The sequence below is a fragment of the Dromiciops gliroides genome, chromosome 4 (assembly GCF_019393635.1).
Source record: "Dromiciops gliroides isolate mDroGli1 chromosome 4, mDroGli1.pri, whole genome shotgun sequence".
Taxonomy (NCBI): domain Eukaryota; kingdom Metazoa; phylum Chordata; class Mammalia; order Microbiotheria; family Microbiotheriidae; genus Dromiciops; species Dromiciops gliroides.
In genome coordinates, this window is record NC_057864.1 from 13756020 (window position 1) to 13777215 (window position 21196).

The window sequence follows — 21196 nt, forward strand, 5'->3', positions numbered from 1 at the left end:
GATATCTTGGCCAGGAATTACGAAACAGCAGGGCCGAAAAATGCCTCCAGGGACCTAATTCATCTGGGGGCTCCTGGAGCGGTGCACGCGCGCGCGCGCGCGCGCACACACACACACACACACACACACACACACACACACACACACGCATCCTCTCCTTGGAGTTGGCCTTGTCCTCTTTTGTTTTTCTCTGTTCCTGGTCATGAGACCCGGAAGTTTAGGGTTTTTTTCCCCTTCTTCTCCTCCTCCCCTCTTCTCTCTCTCTTTTTTCCTCCCCCTAAATCTATCACATGGCCGAGATATAATAAAAACAGAAAAATGGCGACGGTCACGTTGTGGCGAGTCTTGCTGCGTCATTAGATAATCTTCGTGCAAATATCTGAAAGAACAAAGGAAGAGGGGGGCCCGGAGCCCTCGGGGGGCGCAGGTGGGTTAGGGGGCGCCGGGCGGGGAGCGGGCCCGGGGCGCAGCGGGCCGGGGGTGGTGTGTGCGGAGCTCTACGTGTGCCCGCGCGCGCCTAGTCGTGTGTGTGTGTGTGTGTGTGTGTGTGTGTGTGTGTGTGTGTGTGTGTGTGTGTGTGTGTGTGTGTACGCAGGCGCGCGCGTTTGGCTCCCAAAGCATTGCGCTCCAGAGGAGGGCTGGGTCCCGGGTGCCGCCCGCCCGCCAGCCCGCGTCCTGGCACCTCGGGCATCGGGGCTGGAGAGTCGGGCCAGCGCAGCCCAGCTCACTCTGCGCCCGTCTGGGTCTATCCGTGCGCGCGCTCACGCACACAGACACACACACCCTCACGGGGCGGTTGCGCGGGGGGCGGGGCCGCGTGTGTGTTGTGTTGTGTTGTGTTGCGTTGTGTGGTGTTGTGGTGGCCGCTAGCCTGGCTGTGCGCCCCGCATGCCGCCCACCGGGATAAAGAACGGGAGGCCGGGCGGCACGCAGAGGCCACCCCCGCACTCCCCCCCCCCACGCCCGGGGATGGGGCGGGCGGGGCAGTTCCAGGGTGCTGAGGCAGCGGCTCCCCTAGACCCCCTCCTCCCCAGCTCCCGACCAGGCTGGCTGGCAGAGGGGCGCCCGCCCGCTCGCGGCCACTTCGCCTGGCCCGCTGCCGCTGCCCCCGGTGCCCAGGAGCGCCCCCCCGGGGCTCCAGCTGGCAGGGCGCGGCGGCTAGCGGACGAACCGGGGCGCGAGGGGCGGGCGGGGGCAGCACCGCCCCCTCCCCGGATCTGGCCCCGGCTCGTGCCCCAGGGTGCGCGGGCGGGGGGGGGGCTGCGCGGGGCTCAGTGTTGCGCACTCGCTTTCCTGCGCCCCCCCACCCCCCCTTCCCCCGCCTCCCCCTAGTGCTGGCGGGGCTTCCTCGCTGTCCGCCGGCGGTGGCGGCGGACAGCGACTCTAAATAGAGCCTGCCTGCATGTTGTTTACATGAAGGATCCGGCGGGAGGAGTCTTCGAGGAGGGGCCGAGAAGGAGGAGGAGGAGGAGGAGGAGCGGGGGGCAAGGAGAAGGAAGACAGGAGTGAGTCCCTGCGGCCACCAGCGCTGCCACCGCTGCCGTAGCCACCGCGTACCTGGGCTCGGCGCCAGCCAGACGAGCCGGGATCTCGCCCCGCACGGACGGAGGGACAGGCGGACGGAGCGGACGGAGCGCACAGGGCTGGGCCCCCGGGTAGGAAGGAGGGAGAATGGGGGCGGGGTGGGGGAGGAAGAGGAGGGGGAGGGCCAGCCTGACATCTTCAGCCCGGGACCTGCCACGCAGCTTCTCTTGGGGGATGTGGGGGCCCTTGGAGAGACACGCGAGCCAAGCCAGTGACTTGTCGGCGGGGTCAGGGAGCCCCTCTCGACCCTCCCTTACCCACCCCTCCGCCTGGCTTTCCCTGGAAGGGCTAACCTGTTTATTTATATTCAGAAGCTCTTGCCCGGCACTGGGGGGCTAGTTGTGTTATCAGGATGAGAATTTGTGTCTTTAATACTGTGATCCCGGATGGAGTTTAAAGATAGAATAGGAGTGGGGAGGAAATCGGAGGGAGGCCCCCTGCACTTAGCCATAGCTGACCCCTAACTCTCTTCGGGCTCTTTCCTGGTGGGAAGCTCACCTCTTTCCTCTAACTCCTGTCCCCCCCCCCACTAGTCTCTTGCTTCCTTTTTCTGTCATACCAGGGACCACACCTATGCCCCAACTTCCCGAGTCTTAAGGAGAGGTGGGCTGAGAAATACAAGACTGTGGGTCCCATAGCCCTCCCTCCCAACTGGCCCTATCTCTTTAGCGTGGGCAGAAACCCGTTTCCCTGCCGTTGTGGCCTCCTGGTAGCTTTACCCCTGTAAATGAGAGTTGAAAAGCTGGGTGACATGGACCTATGTGTAACCGTTGCCCTGTGTGCTAATGAATGGCAGGTGCTCTGGAGGAGGAGGAGGGTGAAATGAGCAATGCGCTCTTCCCTTACTTTCCCCATCCTAACATCCCAGGAGGTATCCCTAGAGTATCTTGCAGAGAGAAGACCCTTCTCTGAAAGTCCAAATTTCCCCTTCTGAGCCATCAGCAGCACCACCATCAGACTCCAGCCCAGCCTGTCTGTCAGACTTTAGCTGGAGAACAGGGAAGGAGCCCCAGAATAGGAGGTTCTGAGGAGCCTGGTGCCTTATCCGGATGGACTTCAGAGTCAGAGGAAGGAGGGTCACACAGGTAGAGAAGGGAGGTAGTTGTAGCAGCTGTTGCTGAGCTTATCTGGGAGAGGAAGAAGAAAACACGCATTCCGTGGGTTATTCAGGGAAGGTTCCTGGGGGACGCACTCGGGTACCAAGACCAATGAATGATTGATATGGTGGTCTTGAGATATCCTGACTGAATTATTCATGTGTTTGGGTCTAACAACAGCAAACACCGTGGGGGCTGGATTAGAGAGGCCATTCAGAGCATCTTTTCTGAGTCCTGTTATCATTAGGGAAGCATGAAAGAGAGACTAGAAGCAAGCAGTGACAGGGAGAATGGAGTGAGCGTGGCAACTGGTCATCTTTAAGTTAAGCTGTTAAATATAGCCTTTCCAAGATGACTAAGACCCCAGGCAAATCCGGAACAATGTCACTGACTCAGGGATTGCCCAACTTGGTCACCGAAATCTGATCCACAGTTTTGGACTTGGATTTCTCACTCCCTTCCCCAGCTGAAGAATGTGGAATGCTTCTCCCTACCAGTAGGCCTATTAGTATTAATAAATCCTCCACAAGATGTCCATCATCATTTTCCATACTGGAGGTATTGACAAGTAAAGCATTATAAAGAAGACAACATCTATTAGCACGATGCCTGACGCTCGTGGGAGTACTTGGGAAAGAGCAGTTGATGGAAATAGGCTGAGCTTGTACTGGACAGTAGAGACTTTGTTTTTTAACCATCTGCTGGCTGCCACTGGGCCAAAGTGGAAGTCAACGGTGCCTTGGAATAATTATGATTTCATGTGTAGAGCCAGTCCTGGTATGTCCACTGCTGTGTTCTTTGTGGATGAGTCTTTTTCCATGCTACAATTCAGGGAGCAAGGAAATTTATCAGGTACACCTTTTAGGCTCACCTTCTGGTTTCCACAGGCCCGGTTGCTCCAGGGCTATCGTGTGGCGGCTATACAGACGGACAGGAAGTGCAGAAAAGGTTCTCTTTCTGACAGGTTGACTGTCAAGGGTGACAAGGAGGAAATATGAGTTCAGTTTCACAGCTGAGCTGATGAGATTTTCTTGGTTAAAAGCTGCTGACGTCCAACCAGGCAGGGACAGGCAGGCTGCGGCCTTAGGCCTTAGGCTCAGAACCTCTTATTGGGGGGCCGAGAGGAGGTCTGCATTTGTGACTTCGTACAAGGCAGTGATTGTCAAATTACAGACCTAAAGCTGGAAAGAAACTCGGGGGCTCTCTAATTAGTGCCACCACCTTCTTTTACAGGTGATGCAGGGGATAGAGTGCCTGGCCTAGAATCAGGAAAACCTGAGTTCAAAGGCAGCTTCAGACACTAGCTGTGTGACCCTGGGCAAGTCACTTCACCTTGTTTGTCTCAGTTTCCTTATTTATCAGATGCATTGGAGAAGGAAATGACCAACCACTCCAGTATCTTTGCCAAGAAAACCCCAAATGGGGTCGCCAAGAGTTGGGCACAATTGAACAAGGACTTCTCTTACAAATGAGGGAGCTGAGCCCCACAGAGGTTTTGTGATTTGCAAAAAGCTATTAAATACGAGGAGCAGGATTTGAATCTTAGTGCGCCGACTCAGCAATCTCTCCACTAGGCCACATTGGTCCCCTTTTTTCCTCCCCCCAAAGAAAAAAGGGCTACTTTTTTGTCTTTGTATCCCCAACACCTGGGGCATAGAATCTCTTAATAAATTCCCTCCTGCAGAGGAGGAGCAGCCCCTTAGCTGTACTGTGAAGTCTTGGAGAGGTGCCTGGGACAAGGAGAGCTTGGATGCTTCATTTCATTGGATCCTCACGGTATTCCTGTGAGGTCAGGATAACAGGTGTTGAGCACCTCCCTTTCCAAAGGAGGACATTGTAGAGTGTGAGTCTGGAGGAACCTCAAAGAGGCAGCCAGCGGGTGTGGGCAAAAGAGAATTAGTCCGGAAGACCAGGAAAGTGGGGGGATTTGGGCCTCACCGGGAGCTGGGCTAGATGACCTCTGACATCCCTTCCGGCACTAAGCGCATCAAGCTCAGCTGGTCCCCTCTTCGTGTTATAGGGGAAGAGACTGAGATGTGGACGAAGAAAGCGATTTGCCTTAGATTGTGTTGTTATTATCTATTCAAGGAGGGATTCCAAAGAGGGGCCTGAGACCCCAGATGCAGTATTCTTTCCACTGAGGACGCTGAGGTTTCTTCCCATGGTGTTTGGCACATTGTAGGCACTTAAAGAATGCATGCTTATTGAATGACTGGTCCCACATCTACTAAATTTCAGAAGCAGGATTTGAACTCAAGTCTTCTTGACTGCAGGGTTGTTTCTCTGCTCACTGTACCTTGTTGTCTCTTTGGCACTGACCCTTATTTAATCAATCAATAAAGCTCGTTCTTTCTCTCTGTCTCTCTCTCCCCCTCTCTCTCTTTCTCTCGCTCTCTCCTTCACCCTCTCCATCTTTCTCTCTCTCTCCCCCCCCCCCGTGTGTCTCTCTCTCCCTCTCTCTCTCTTCCTCCCTCCCCCCTCTCTCTCACTCTCTCCCTCGATCTCACTCTCTCCCTCCCTGTCTGTATCTCTGTCTCTCTGTCTGTCTCTCTCCCCCTCCCCACCTCTCACTCTCTCCCTTGATCTCTCCCCCTTTCTCTCTCCCTCTCTCCCTCACTCTCACTCCCTCTCTCTGTCTCTCTCCCACTCTCTCCCTCACTCTCGCTCTCTCCCTCCCCACTCTGTCTCTCTCACTCCCCCCTCTCCCTCTCTCTCCCTCTCTCTCTCCATATCTCTCTCTCACTCTCCCTCGCTCTTTCTCTCTCTCTCTCCCTCCCCCCTCACTCTCTCCCTCCCTCTCCCGCTGTCTCTGTCTCTGTCTCTCTGTCTGTCTCTCTCCCCTCCCCACCTCTCACTCTCTCCCTTGATCTCTCCCCCTCTCTCCCTCACTCTCTCCATCTCTCTCTCAGTCTCGCTCTCTCTGTCTCTCACGCTCTCCCTCGATCTCGCTCTCTCCCTTTGTCTCTCTCCCTCCCTCCCCCCATTCTCTCCCTCTCCCCCCTCTCCACCTCTCACTCTCTCCCTTGATCTCTCCCCCCTCTTTCCATCTCTCTCTCTCTCTCCCTGTCTCTCTCTCACTCTCCTCCTTGATCTCTCCCTCTCTTTCCTGCTCTCCCTTCCCCCCTCTCTCCCTCCCTCCCCTTCTCTCTCCCCCTTGATCTCACCCTCTCTCTCTCTCCCTGTTTCTCTCTCGCTCTCTTCCTCATCCTTGCTCTCTTCCTCCCCGTCTGTCTCTCTCACTCTCCCCCCTCTCTTGCTCCCTCCTTCTCTCTCTCCCTCCCCCTCTCCCTCCCCCTCTCTCTCACTCACTCTCTCCCCCTCTCTCTCCCTCCTTCTCTCCCTCCTTCCCTCTCTCATTCTCTCCCTCCCCCAACTCTCACTCTCTCCCTTGCTCACTCTCTGTCTCTCCCTCGCTTTCTCTCTCTCTGCCTCTGTCTCGCTCTTGCTCTCGCTCCCTTTCTCCATTCCCTGCTTTTTCTGGCCCTCTCTCCTCATTTTTGCCCCACTTTCCATTCCCAAACCTTTCTTCTTTCTCTTCTGTTTCCATCTCTCCTTGCTGGTGTCATTTCCCCACAGGATTAGAGTTGGGGAGTACCTAGGGCTAGAAATATACAGTTCTCTACCACAGTTGGGGCAGACTCTTCCCAACCAAGAATGGCAAAGAGCTGGAAGCTGAAGCAGGCTTGGCAGTGATTTGTCAGCGACCTCCCCTTGAGAATCTTGCACTTGGGGAGGTTCAGTGTAATCCAGGTGGGAGGGAACTTTAGATAGAGTTTTAGAGATGATCACAGCATAAAAGAACTTTAGCAACCTTCTAAATCCAGGCATTCATAACCTGGGGTCCACAAATTTTAAGCCCATATAGATACGGACCTATAAATGGCTGGGTTTCAAGATAATTGAATTCCTTTATAATCCTGTCCATTTAATTTTATGTATTTCAAAACTGGATTCTTATAAAGGGCTGTAGGTTTGACCAGAGTGTGACAAAGGGGTCCAGGACACAAAGATTAAGAGATTAGATCTAATTTCATTTCACAGACAACCCCCTAAATCTTTTATGAGTTAAATAACAATATAAGAGAGTATAGTTGACCTTTAAGGTTGGCAAAACCCTTTACAAACGCTTCATTTGAACCCCAGGGTGATCCTGTGCGGTATCATTATGCTCGTTTTAATGATCACAGTAAAGTGGACTTAGAAGTCCACCCTCTCCCAGCCCCGACATTTTATAAATAAAGAGGCTACAGCCAGAACAAGTAAATAAACTGCTTATGGTGATATTGGCTGGCTCATTTGGAATTTTATTTAGGACATCTGGAAAAGAGCACCAGGCTGGCAATTAAGAAGACCTGGGTTCAAATCCATCCTTGGATACTTACTAGCTATATGATCCTGGGCAAGTTATTTAACCCTGTTTATCTCAGTTTCCTCATCTGTAAAATGAACTGGAGAAGGAAATGCCAAACCACTCCAATATCTTTTTTTTTTTTTTTTTTTTTTTTGCGGGGCAATGAGGGTTAAGTGACTTGCCCAGGGTCACACAGCTAGTAAGTGTCAAGTGTCTGAGGCCGGATTTGAACTCAGGTCCTCCTGAATCCAGGGCCGGTGCTTTATCCACTGCGCCATCTAGCTGCCCCCCACTCCAATATCTTTGCCAAGAAAACCCCAAATGGGGTCACCAAGGTTCAGACATGACTGAAAAATGACTCGGCATCAAAGGACGGCACCCCCTTGAACCTGGGCAAGAATCTCTTCCACATCATTTCTAACAAGGAGTCATCCTCGAGATGATCTCCACACCTTCCTTACATGTGTATTGCCCATGGTTTAAGGGTAGAGAAACTGAGGCTTAGAGAACGTGTGGTCCAGCTATCCACAGAGCTGTCTTGGCAGAAGTCCAGAGTTCAAGGCCATTGGATTTCCCTGTATCCTTGTGGCTGTGAGAGCCAGCGCCTTTGTGGGCAGCAGTCTTCCAGTAATGGGGAAGTGGCTGGTAATTGAAGACAGGCTTGGCTGTCCGAACTAAGGATGGGTCCTTTTGAAATGGTGCCTTGAAGCCTTCAAGCACCCCCTTCCAGAAGATTACAACACAGAGGGGAAATAGGAAGACGAGGGACAGATGAGCAGCCTGAAAACTGGATTTGGGAGGAAAAAAGAAAGAATGAAACCTGGGTGTGGTAGAAGACTGAACTAAAAATATTCAAACTAAATACTTCTATGTTTAAATGAGGCAGGGAAAAAAAATACCATGTTATATAATGAAAGTAAATTTGGACCAGTCCTGTGCTTTGAGCACATTTTTAGTTTTATTAGAGATATTTTGTTTGACCTCAGATCCCCAAATCCTGGCCAACCTAAAAGGAGAAGCTTAGTTCCTATTCTCTCCCACAGGAACATTTACTAGAGATTCCTTTTTAGCACTACCTTTTATGTAACCCCTTTCAAAGTCTGCAGAGCACGGTATAGACATATAATATACATTATTATTATATAGAAATATATTGTAAATATATTTCTATATTATAAATATATAAAATATTTTACAATGTATAAATATATTATGCATGCATTTTATAATACATTCAAAGCATCTTTTAATAAAGTATTCATATTCTATATGTAGGTATATGGGTATATATATAAAAATCTCACTTGAACCTCAGAACAACACAAGGGTAAGATTATCCCTATTTTAAAGAAATAAATGGAGATGCAGCGACATTAAATTCCATGCCTCCCCTCACCCAACTACTAAGCATCGTAAGAAGTAGGATTTGAATTGGGGTCTTCTCTTCTTGCCTTAAAATACCAGCACTTGAGCTAAGGCTGATATCACCATGCCCTTGTAAGAGGGACTGGCTGACCCTTGTAGGGAGGAATGGCTCATTATCTGAGCACCCCAGTTTCCCACAATCAGCTCTTTTTTTTTTTTCAGGATAAGCACAACCGGGGCTCTCATATAAGATATTCTGCACACCGGCTACTGTTTGAGGGGATGGTCTGACAGGACAACTCAGCCCTTCAGCCCTCCCAGTTCACACTTCTCTGTGAGGCTAGAGAATTGCATCTGTCCTAAAGAAGAGCTCTCCTGGAGGATCATGGGATCACAGATTCTGAGTTGGAAGGGATGTGGTCCACCCTTCTCATTGTATAGAAATAGGACAGTGTGGCCCATGATCACAGGGGTAGTGAGTGGCAGATCCAGTCTGAACTTGGGTTCATCTACCTCAAAGCCATCCCTCTTGGGCAGGTACCCTCTGGTCTCTTTAGGGGACAGGCTCCATGGAGCCCTGGCTGGATTTCCTCTTAGTCCCTGACCACGCTGTGACATTTGTCGCCTTCCCAGCCCTGTGTAAGCTCAGACTCTGGTATCCTCCGGGAGCAGGAGTGGGATTTTGCTGCTCTTGTGTTGACAGTGCTGATTTACATCAGCATACTTTGCATAATTTATGTAATTGGCATAGGTATGCAGATGAGCCTTGTTTAGCTCGGGCTGCTAATTTTTAGGTTGAAAAACAACAAAGGTAAAGAATTTGGTTTTAAAAAACCCCACCTGTAACATGATAAAGATATCATTGAAAACATCCTAAGCAATTAGTTTAATGGAAATATTTTGCATCAGGTTCAGCAGGGAAGAAGTTATTCCCCTTTCTCTCCTAATAAATTCAGAGCTGGAAGGAACACTGAGTGTAACACTCTTATTTTACACAGGATGAAACTGAGGCACAGGGAATCGACTTGCCTGGGATCCCACAGCTAGTCTGCCTCTGAGGCTGGATTTAATTCAGGTCTTCCTGACTTTTTGGTGGGGAGTGGGGCAATTGGGGTTAAGTGACTTGCCACAGCTAATACATGTCAAGTGTCTGAGGTCAGATTTGAACTCAGGACCTCCTGAATCCAGGGCTAGTGCTCTATCCACTGTACCACCTACCTGCTCCTTCCTGACTTTTTTTTCCCCCCCCCAATTTATTTATTTATTTATTTTTGTTTTTAGTGAGGCAGTTGGGGTTAAGTGACTTGCCCAGGGTCACACAGATAGTAAGTGTTAAGTGTCTGAGGCTGGATTTGAACTCAGGTACTCCTGACTCCAGGGCCGGTGCTCTATCCACTGCGCCACCTAGCCACCCCCCTTCCTGATTTTTTAATCCATCACTCTCCCCACTGCTCCCACCCACCCCCGCCTAGAGATGAACTGACCTTCTGAGCACATCTCTTTCCTGGAGTTGATTTCTGTTCTGGGTGGGAATAGCTTGGGCTCAGCCACATCTGGAATGAGTGGACTGGTTAAGGGCAATGTATTCACTGCTACCTGGTCACCTCTTCCTCAGTCTTTGAATCCTCAGGGTCTTTCCAAGCATTCCTTCCCACATAAACTTCAAGGCCCCTCTGTTGCCTAAGAGTTATATTCATTGTTTATAGACTGCATCTACTTATACAACATGTTGCCTCTTTGATACAATGTATGATCTTTGAAATCAGGATGGTTTCACTTTTGGCTTGGTATGGGATAGAATAGGTGCTAAATAAATGCTTATTGCTTGTAAAGATGCTACTTTGTAAGCTATAAAACTATGAGCAATTATTAACATCCGTGATGGGTAGTAACGTGGAAAGTATTTTCTTCTAGGACTGGTGTTAGAACTGATAGTTAGAAGGGCCCTCTAGTCCCAAACTTTCATTTTACAGATAAGTAAACTGAGGCCCAGAGAGGGCATTAACATGCCCAAAGTCACTGGGGTAGCAAGTAGCAGAATCAAAATTTGAACCCAGATCTTTTATTCCCACTTCATTTGGATTCAGCAAGCATCTGTAAAGTGCTTATGGGTTAGGCTTCCGGAATAGAGTCCAAAATAAAATGATTCCAGTCCTCCTCAAGCTTACATTCTATTAGGCCTAGGGGGAGGAGGGATACAACAGGCACAACTAAGTCAATAAAAATGTATTTAAAAGAGGATTTGGGGGTGTTTTTTCCTGCATGGACCATTCATTGACAAACTCTCCAAAGGGTTGGGTTTTTTCCCTGCCCGTTAGGTACCTGAACACTAGTTCCTTCCTAACAATGCTCTAGAACCCAGTGTCCCTCTTGGACAGTAATAGCAGTTCCCATTTCTATAGTGCATAGAGCTCTATAAAGCATTATTTTTCATGGCAGTTCTGCGAGATGAGAAGTACAAGTGTTATTCTCTCCATTTTAGAGATAGGGAATCAGAAGAGCAGCTTGAGTAACTTGTCCAAGGTTGCACAGCTCGTTTGGGCATCAGGATTTGAGCCCAGGTTATCAAATGCCCAGCCACCACACTCTCATGCCAACTGGGACACTTCTCCCCCCTCCCCTCCCCTCCCCTCGTTTCAGCCCTGGCAGGAAGAGCAGGGGTGGGGAGGGGATCTTCCCCTAACCTTTGTCTGCTCGGGGTGAGAGCAGGGTTGGGATGGGGGTCTGGAGTTGAGTCAGGGTCAAGGGCAGGGGCCAGAGGAGAAGATGAGGAGAAGTGTGGGCTGTGGAGCACAAAGCAAGGGGCTGGAGCTTCCTGGGCTGGAGAGGAGGTTCAAATGTTTGAAGGGCTGTCATGCAGAAGACTGAGCAGACGTGTTCTGCTGGATCCCAGAGGGCAGTGAGTGGAAAGTGCAGGGAGGCAAATTTTAGCTTGATGTCAGGAAAAGCTTCCTAATGTGGGGCAGTGAAGAGAGGGTTGAACTTGGAGTGAGGAAGACCTGGGTTCAGATCCTGTCTCACACACTTACTAATTGTGTGACCCTGGGCAAGTCACTTAAGGCTATAAGGTAAGGCAAGGTGACTAGCATTTATTAAACTCTTATATGTAGCAGGCACCTCTTAACCTCTAAACCCAGTTGACCTCAGTTCCTCATCTGTAAAATGAGTGGGTTGGCCTAGGACTCTGAGATCACTTCCAGCCCTAAAACTCGGATCCTGTGGCTCCTTTATGAGCCACAGTTTCCTCGTCTGTAAAATAGAAGCATTGGACCACATCACCTCCCAGTCAGTCAGGAAGCATTTATTAAGTGACTACTATGTGCCAGTCCCTGGGGATACAAAAAGAGGCAAAAGACAAACTCTGCCCTCAAGGAGCTCACAATCTAAGAGGCAGTGTTGCATAGTGGCGAGGTGGCTGGCCATCAACTGGGGAAGTCCTGGGTTCAAGTTCTACTTCTTACACAGGACGGTGGCGTGACCCTGCCATGTTACTTCAGCTTTCATTCTCTCTAAGACCGTCAATTGCAAATGAATAGAGGTCTGCATCAGTGGAGGGAGTTTTCACAAACTATTTATTGTTATATACACTTGCTTGGCCCCATATAAAAAACCAGATTTCTATTTATGCCAAGAATTTTTGCATATTCATGCAAACAAATGTGGAAAAAACGAAGCTACATGGGGGGACAAATAAGAAATAATTCAAAGACAGAAGGCACTAGAATTAAGAGGGGTTGAGGAAGGCTTCTTGTAGGAGGTGGGATTTTGGTTGGGACTTGAAGGGAGCCAGGAAGAGATGAGGAAGGAGAGGATTCCAGGCTTATAGTGCGGACCAAAGAATGTGCCTGGAGCCCAGAGATGAGCGTTCCTTGCAGCCCCCCTGGGAGGAAGTGGCTTTCCCCTCTCCTACTCTTCTGGGAAGGTTTGCTGAGGTGTGGGTTGAAGTAGGGGCCCTCCGAGGTGCCTTCCAATCCCGACATTTGGTGATCTGAGCTGTGATTTGGGGGAAATGGAGATCAAGGACCATCACCTTCCAGAGCTTCCCGTGATCCCACACCCTGTGCCAATCTCTTCTTGGTGTTTTTGCCCTGCTCACATCCTCCCTCGTACCACATTTATTGTAGCCCTAGCAGACTGGAAGTTTCCTGAGGGCAAGGTCGTCTTCACATTGGAACTGTTGGTTTGGTTTTCATCCCTGTATCTTTAGGGCGGAGCTCCACACACAGCAAGTGCTTAGCATAAAGTTGGTGGAATCGAATTGACTTCCATGGGTCTTGCTGCTGTCTCCCCTCTCCTGTGTTCTTCCAGTTCTTCCAGAATCTCAGAGGGCCTCCCCTTCCCTTTAAGAACTGGGACAACACTGTGGGCTTCCTAGGTGTAGAGAGAAATCTTACAGCTGAAAAGGGCCTTCAAGATCATGATTCAACCCCATTGTTCGACAGATGGGAGATGATGCCCCCTTCCCGCACCTGCCAGGCAGCACAAGTTGCATCTCAGAGCTGGGGTTTCTCTTCCCTTTCACTTCTGGGTTGCCCCTTTCTCCTCTGTTTCCCCTTCATGACTACAGACCTTCCACCCTCCCTCCCCCCTGCTGGCCGCAAGTGGGGTTGGGTAGTTGGAGGTGACATCTGTGAGAGAAAAGGGGAAGGAAATCTGCAGCAGCAATGGGAAGGGGAAGGGAAAGGAAGGGTTGGGAGAGGATGGGAAGACAAAAGAGAGGGGAGGAGAGAGACAGAGGACTGGAAAGGAAGGCAGGAGGGGGAGGAGGAGAGCAGAGGAGATGAGAGGGAGGAGGGGAGCTGAGGAGGATGTGCGGATGACTGCTCTTGGAGGCGGAAGGGAGGAAGGCATGTGGATGACTGCACGGTAAGTTCTTTAAAAGCAATCTCTTTAGTGTAGAGCATCATCGTGGTTGGTCTTGCTCGAGGCTCTTTGGCTTGGCTCAGCATGCTATAGGTGAAGTCAGTCTTAAGTTATCTTATGGAAATTCATTGGTTTGGAGATGTAAGGGACATTAGAGGTCATTACGTGCAACTCCCTCCTTTGACAGTGGAGGAAACTGAGACCCAGAGAGATTAAGTGATTTTCTTAGATTCCAACTCAGGTTCTTCAATTCCAAATGCAGGGCTCTTAACACTGTACTGTGCCGTCTCCCTATTGAAAATGGAAGGTTTAAAAAATGAATTTGCTCACAAGAGGAAAAACTGTTGCAAATCACAGTTCTCACTCACTCCCCCTTATTGTCTATAAGTATATAGTAAGAGGCAGTGCTGCATAGTGGCTAGGTGGCTGGCCTTCAACTGGGGAAGTCCCATTTCTTACACATGATGGTGGTGTGATCCTGCCAAGTTACTTCAGCTTTCATTCTCTCCAGCAATTCGCTAAGACCATAAGTTGTAGAAGGATCGGGGTCTTCATCCGCGGAGGGAGTTTTTACAAACCATATCTTGTTATACACACTTGCTTGGCCCTATATAAAAAAAAAAACAAAAACAGATTTTTATTTATGCCAGGAAAATCCACAGAAAAAATATTAAAAGAGCTTCTTTGTTTGGGTTGAAGGACAAACATTTGTAAGGAATACTTTCTCTGAGTAAAACTTAGAGTAACTGTGTAGTGGAGTTGATTGAGTGCTAGCCTTGGTGTTAGCATGACCTTTGTTCCAGTCCTATCTTTGACACATACTCATGGGCTGAGTGAGCCTGGGCAAATCACATAACCTTATAGTGCCCCAGGAAATCTCCAGAACATTTAGAGGGACGTTGGCCCCTCTGCTTTACAGAGGGAGTTTCCTCCTGGGGCATTGCCTGCATACATGATTGAGATCACGGGTCTGGAATAGTAACAATAAATGCGCTTTTCTAAGCTCATAATAAATCTTGAGAGCCTGTTAATTTTCTTTCTGGAGTTTATTAGTCATTGCATGAATACAGTGTTGCTCAGAGTCCATCCACAGGATGATGATAGTCTACCTATTTTTTCCTCATTCTATATTCTTGCAAATAAGTGATTTCCTCAAGAGGCTGAAAAGTGCAAAGGGTATAGGGCCAATTTGGAAGTAGGGAAAATCTAGGTTAAAATCCTAACATATGCCAACTAGAGGAGCAGGGACAAATCCCTTCATTGTAAGTGTCCCAGGAAAGACTATCAATCAGGTTGCCAACTTGCATAAGTAAAGGGAGCTTTCCACATCAGGAGTCCCTTATATCAAAGAAATCAAAGGTCCCTACCAAAAACAAACCCAGAAAAAAAAAGAGGAGATGGAAGAGTGTTTACCTTTACCCCATGGTACGAGAAAAGACAAAGTGAAATGAGAAAGACAAACAAATGTCTGGTTGGCAGGATGGTCCAGTCCAGTGCCCAGAGCATTTGGCATGTGCTGTTAGGTTAATAGGGGGCATTTCAGCTGTAGAGACGTTATGGAGGCGGTAAAATGCTTGCTAATGGCCAGGCAGATCACTGTTAAGTAGCTCTGGACGGTTTATTTGCTGGAAGAAGTCAATTCTTCCCCTCCCCCCACTATTGCATTATTCCAGGGTCAGGAATTGGCTTTTACAGACATCGACAGTGGTCAGCTCAGAAGCGCAAGGCCACTCTGGGTGAGCCCAGTCATCCATCCTGTTGGGTCAGAGCTCTCCAGTGTTATTCCACAGTAATCCCAGGTCTTTGTTTATGTAACACATGTTTATAATTTGGTTAAAAATGTGCAGCCATTTCCAGGAAGCTGGGGTCCCAAGGCCAAGTTTGGATCTTTGGCGCCCTCTCATGTTTCACCAGTGTACTTCAGCCATGGTTGAGACTGGACTCTGATGTTGCATTTGAAAGGTTTCCAAATTTAGGGCTGTAATGGGTTTGACCACGTAAAGTAGGGCTTCATTTCTGAAGAAATCACTTCGCTGAAGATCAGGTGTGTGTCACTTACGTGAGTTAATCCTGTCCTGATACTCCTTTTCTATTTAGGAGGAGAGAAAAACAAAGAGGAGAAGAAATTAGGCTGAGCTGGGAACATTAATGCTTTTCTTCTGACTTTTATTAGTGGTCGATACTCTTTAGTAAGAACTGATTCATTTATCAAAATAAAACTAACTCCTTTGAAGTAATACACTCATCTCCTGTCTATACAGGCTGTCTTTGAAGGATACTCAATTTCTAATTGAAGAACTTACTTTTTAATTAAACAACCTACGATTCTTTACTTCTGAAGGTCTGTTGAGAGTTATGGTCAAAATAGAAAGACATGGAATGAGTCACAGTTTTAAATATGCTTTTTTTGGGGGGGGGATGCATTGCTAACCTATTTGTTAAAGGGAGGAAGACGTTCTGGAAATGCTTATTGGGATAGAGTGCTGCCCTTAGAACCACCAGGATCTGGGTCAGACCAGCTGTGTATCCCTGGGCAAGCTATGTGACTTCACTGTGCCTCAGTTTTCTCATCTGTACAATGGAGATAGTAGAGCACCTCCTCACGAGGGTATGGTGAGGATCAAATCATTTCATCATGTACAGTTCTTTAATGATGTAAAGCTGGATCTTTTCATCGTCTTGCCTCTCACTGGTTGACTGTGTGAGCAGGGACAAGCTATTTAATCCTTCTCAGCCTCTGTTTCTTCTTTTGTGAGATAGGAATAACAGTGGTTGAAGTGCCTACTTTGCAGTTTGGGGATGTATGTATGTATGAAGTACTTTTCAGACTTTTAAGGGCTCTCGAAATGTTTGTTGTTGTTTTTTATCAGTAAAGATGCTGTGGTCAAAAAGAAGCTGCATTATACTAGGGAAAACACAGGGGATGGGCAGTTACAGGATTTGAATCCAGGATTTGCCTACTGTGTTTGGGATGGTGGACAAATCACAAAATCTCTCTGGCTCTCAGATCCCAGCTCTTGTTAAATGAAATTAAGACTTTTTGTTGTTCAGTCATTTCACTTGTGTCTCTTTATGACCCCATTTTAGGTTTTCTTGGCAGAGATACTGCAGTGATTTGCCACTTCTCCATTTCATTTTATAGATGAGGAAACTGAGGCAAACAGGCTGAAGTGACTTGTCTACAATCACACAGCTAGGAAATGTCTGAGAGCAGATTTGCACTCAGGAAGATAAGTCTTCCTGACTCAAGGTCCGGTGCTCTATCCACTGCACCACCCAAGTGACTGAAGTTAGACCAGAATTACAGTATTTCAGAGTGGTATGGGATCTTAGAGGCCATGCAAGCCCATCCATAGCCTAAAAAGACTCTCCCTCCATCGAACTTTCTAGTGAGAGAGAAGTCCTGCCGCTGAGGCAGCCCTGGGCACCTCGGAGCAGCTCTCCTTGCTAGGCACTGTTTCCTGCTGTGCACTTCGCCTTGTCCCAGTCATTGCTTCTGGTTCTACTCTATGGGACTAAGTGGACCAACCTTCTATCTTCTGCAGGATCCACAAGTCCAAGGCAGCCTGTGCATCTTTGTCCCGCTAGCTTGACATTCTCCACAATGGTTAATTCCCCAGCCATCTCTGCACCATTAGCTCTGTAGAACTCTGCTTGTCCAGGCACCTCACCCACCTTTCCTTAGTTGGTCTCCACCACAACCTCGTGAGACTGGTGCATGAGTTGTTACCAGGCTCCATGGTACATGTGAGGAATATGAGGCATAGCAAAGTAGAAGAATCCTTGGTTTCCTTCCAGCTCCCAAATCTACAAGCCTCATCTCAGACCACAGAAACGTATGCTGGGCACTTAGAAGGCATTTGCGGGGCAGCTAGGTGGCACAGTGGATAGAGCACCGGCCCTGGATTCAGGAGGACCTGAGTTCAAATCCGGCCTTGGACACTTAACACTTACTAGCTGTGTGACCCTGGGCAAGTCACTTAACCCCAATTGCCTCACTAAAAAAGAAGGCATTCGCTAAGAATTCATTCACAGGATCACCCAGAATCATAGATTTGGAGCTGCAAGGGACTTGAGAGGCCACTTAGTCTACCACCCCCCTTTTACAAGTGAGGAAACTGAGGCTGAGAAAGGTTAAGTGACCTGCTTATGCTAACATAAATGATCCACTCTAAAGTTGATAGACTTCATCCCTCTCATGAACCCTGGAAGTTGAATACATGGTAGCAAATGGTATATGTGCATGAATTTAAATAAATATATAATATATATTTGTGTGTGTGTGTATGGAGAGAGAGAGAGAGAGAATGCTAGCTTGAGCAGGTAATGCAGTGCACAGAGTGCCAGACCTGACATCAGGAAGACTAATCTTCCTGAGTTCAAGTCTGGCCTCAGACACTTACTAGCTGTGTGACCTTAGGCAAGTCACTTAACCCTATTTACCTCAATTTCTTCTTCTATAAAATGAGCTGAAAAAGGAAATGGAAGACCACTCTAGTATCTTTGCCAAAAAAACCCCAAACAAATGAGGTCACAAAGAGTTGGACACAACTAAACAACAACAAACAAAAACTGTGACAAACAGACAAGCAAGGGAGGAAACTACACTTGAATGTGTGGTGTGTATTGGCAATATAGTATGACAGGACGGAAATATGGAGACCTGATTCCAGGCAAAACAAGGCAAGAGCTCACGGGAGGTTCTTTCCTTTCTGGTTGTTTTATAGGAATTCTGGAGGCTACCAGGCACACTTTGACCAAAATGCATTTATGGCCTTTGGAAAGAACACAGAAGACTGGGATTAACATAAGATGGCTGTGAGTAACAAAACCCAGGTAGAGGGGCAGACTTAGTCACCTTTCAGCATCACTAGCTGCATTGTTGGCCCTCTGTTTGTAATGGTTGGAATAATTGCCTCATAATTAATTTCCCTTTTTTCCCTTCCTAGAAGCATGTATAATTCTGACACTTGACTTTTACCTGTCAAAAGTTCAATGTGTGTGTGACCCTCCCTGTCCCGTCCCCTGCCCCAACAAAACACCTGACTAGGGAATCTGGGAGCCTGCATCCATCTACACATTTGGGGTGATTATCCAGTGCGGCCTCTGGAGCTGGGGGGCTAAGTGTCCTGCTCTCCCCGTCTGGGATCAGGCAGATGCTGCTGAAGAATTCAGTGCACTGCAGAGATGGAACAATAAGACAGCCTGGCTCACTGATGTCTTAGCAGAGGGAGACCCTGCGCTGGCTCATGCCCTCATCAATATGTATAAATCATGCACTTGACCCATTGTCCATCCTTCCATTTCTGTGTGATTCCACCAGGCTGTTGACTGTTTCAGCCTCACTACTTAGGGGGCTGCTCCCCTTTTCTCTGGTCTCTTCTCTCCCCCCAGGAAGCCCTGGATTTCAGCAGGCAAATTCGAGGAGAGGAGGGGGCTTTGCTAAGGAGACTTATGGCAGCAGACCCGATATGATGACTGACAGGCTGCCCTGGCTCAGTTATCACAGTGCTGATGCTGTCCGTTCTCAAGGTACAGTACTGTGATAACTGAAGGATGGCAGCCATCTTGCCTTCTCACCCGTGCACGTGGTCCCTTGGAGGCAGGAGCTGAGATCTGGCCAAAAGAAACATTCAGTGAGGTGAGTTGGGACAAGAGGCCTAGAGCCAGCAACCTACCTGACTTGTTCCTGGCCACTATTGCTGGGTCTCTTATGGTAAGTCATTTCAACTCTTCTGTCTGTCTCTCTGCTTGCATGCCACCCCCTTTCCAATCCATCCATTACAACTTAATCTGACCAGGCCACTATCTCCCCTTCTTAGTCTCACCCCCTACTCAAAACCCACCAGTGGCTCCCTATTGCCCCTAGGATAAAACACAAAAATCCTCAAGTTGGCATTTAAACCCTCCAAAATTTGGCTCCCATCTTCCTTCCTTCCTTCCTTGCTTCCTTCCTTCTTTCTTTCTGTCTTTATTTCTTCTTTCTTTCTTTCCCTTTATTTGTCTCTCCCTCTCTTTCTTTCCTTCTTTCTTTCCTTCTTTCTTTCTTTCTTTCTTTCTTTCTTTCTTTCTTTCTTTCTTTCTTTCTTTCTTTCTTTCTTTCTTTCTTTTTTCTTTCTTTCTTTCTTTCTTTCTTTCTTTCTTTCTTTCTTTCTTTCTTTCTTTCTTTCTTTCTTTCTTTCTTTCTTTCTTTCTTTCTTTCTTTCTTTCTTTCTTTCTTTCTTTCTTTCTTTCTCCAGTGTTGTGAGACTCAAATAAAATAATATTTGTAAAGCAGCAATACAATATCTGGCATATGGTAGATACTTAATAAGTGCTTATTCTCCTTAAATTTTTTAATTCAACAAAAATCTATTTTCTCTCCCTCTAACTTTTCCCCATGGTGGAGGGGGGGAGGGAATAACCCAGACCTTGTAAGAAATATGCATGATCAAACAATATTGATTTCCTGCATTGGCCATAGCCAAAATAAACCTCAGTCTACATCCTAAGTCCATTATCTGCCTTTCTAAAAAGTTTTATTATATGCCTTCACACACTAAATTCCAGCCAGCCAATTTCTGTTTCCCAAACTTAATCTTACAATCTGTCTTCATGTCTTGCACAGGCTCTCCCCCATGCCTGAATGCCCTTCCCTCCCATGAAAACACCTCTTGGAATCTTTAACTTCTTGAAAAGCACATCAGAGGTGCCACCTCTTTCACAAAAGTGTTCCTCAATCCCACCTCCCCCACCTTGTCTAGATTATATTGTATTTAGCTATATATGTGTTATGTTATCCCAGCGTCAGGTCCTCAAGGGCAGGGACTGTCTCATTTTTGCCTTTGTATCCACAGTGTCTGACACGTAGTAGGTACTTTAAACATGTCTGTTGAATTTAATTGAATAGAGGATGAAAATAAAATGCGGTCCTTAGCCTTTTTTAGCAAAAGAAATGAGCCCTGCTGAGCGAAAGCGCTTTGGTGCTTTAAAATCATCGGGGAGGAAGGCTATCAAAGGATGCTTTTCTCAGATAAGAATTCTATCCCGACATTCTCCTGCTCATTATTGTGGATGCCTGAGGCCCCTTCCTGCTCTTGCTGCTCCAGCCTGTGAGGCTGACTCGGACACCTGATAGTGTGCCTGTCAAACGCTTCCCCTTTCCTAAAAGACTGCCAGCAGAAAGAAAGTGAACATTGCCCCAGGAGGGGCATGCTAGTCCTGCCTTCCTGCCTTTCCCCCCTCCCTTGGGGGGCAATGAAGGGTTACCTTTTCACCTTTCTTTGAGGAGCTCCTGAAGAAAAACCAGTCAGCAGCTCTCATGTTTCCTTCTCATGTTTCAGAAAAAATTGTGTGTGTGTGTGTGTGTGTGTGTGTGTGTGTGTGTGTGTGTGTGTGTCTGAGAAAGAGAGAGTGTGTATGTGAGTGTGTCAGTGTGTGAGGAATGTGAGTGTATTTGTGTGTGTATTATGAAAGTACATTCATGACTGCACATATGTGTATGAGAGAGTGTGTGAGTTTAAATAGCTTTGAAGTCTTAAATATCCATTATTACTATCAAGGGTCAAAACCTAATAAAGAGGCAGCGTGGCACTGTGGCTAGAGGCCAGTCTCAGCTTAAGGAAGTCCTGGGTTCAAATCCTGCCTTGGACATCTCTTAGTTGTGCCTAATGCATATGTGTGTGTTCGTGTTGGGTCTGTCTATGTGTATATCTCCAGTGTTGGGGCCAAATTTGATATAGGGAGAGTTAATTGGGTAGCTCACCTTAATATTGGGGTTCAGAAAATAACGAGGGACCTCTAGGTCTGAAACTCCCTCCCCTCTGGACTTCCTTTTTTTGAAATTTCTCCCAGGCCAATAAGAAAGGAGCTTAACAGCCTCTTTTCCACAAATGAATCCAGTTTTATTAATAGAAATAAAATACACAGCAAAGTTGATATTAATAAAGTCAAAGAC

General features: G+C 47.8%; 2 long non-coding RNA genes across 2 annotated transcripts in view; both read left to right on the top strand.

Moving 5' to 3' along the window:
* Positions 1–1428: 1428 nt before the first annotated feature.
* Positions 1429–18783, top strand: LOC122725702. Its single transcript, XR_006352750.1, has 3 exons — positions 1429–1655; positions 17988–18078; positions 18655–18783. It is a non-coding gene; the product is annotated as an uncharacterized LOC122725702 (long non-coding RNA).
* A 48-nt stretch (positions 18784–18831) lies between these two features.
* Positions 18832–21196, top strand: part of LOC122756173 — a 48660-nt gene continuing 46295 nt past the window's right edge. The window contains exon 1 of the long non-coding RNA XR_006356439.1: positions 18832–18901. This is a non-coding gene — a long non-coding RNA (uncharacterized LOC122756173). The remainder of the gene's footprint in view (positions 18902–21196) is intronic.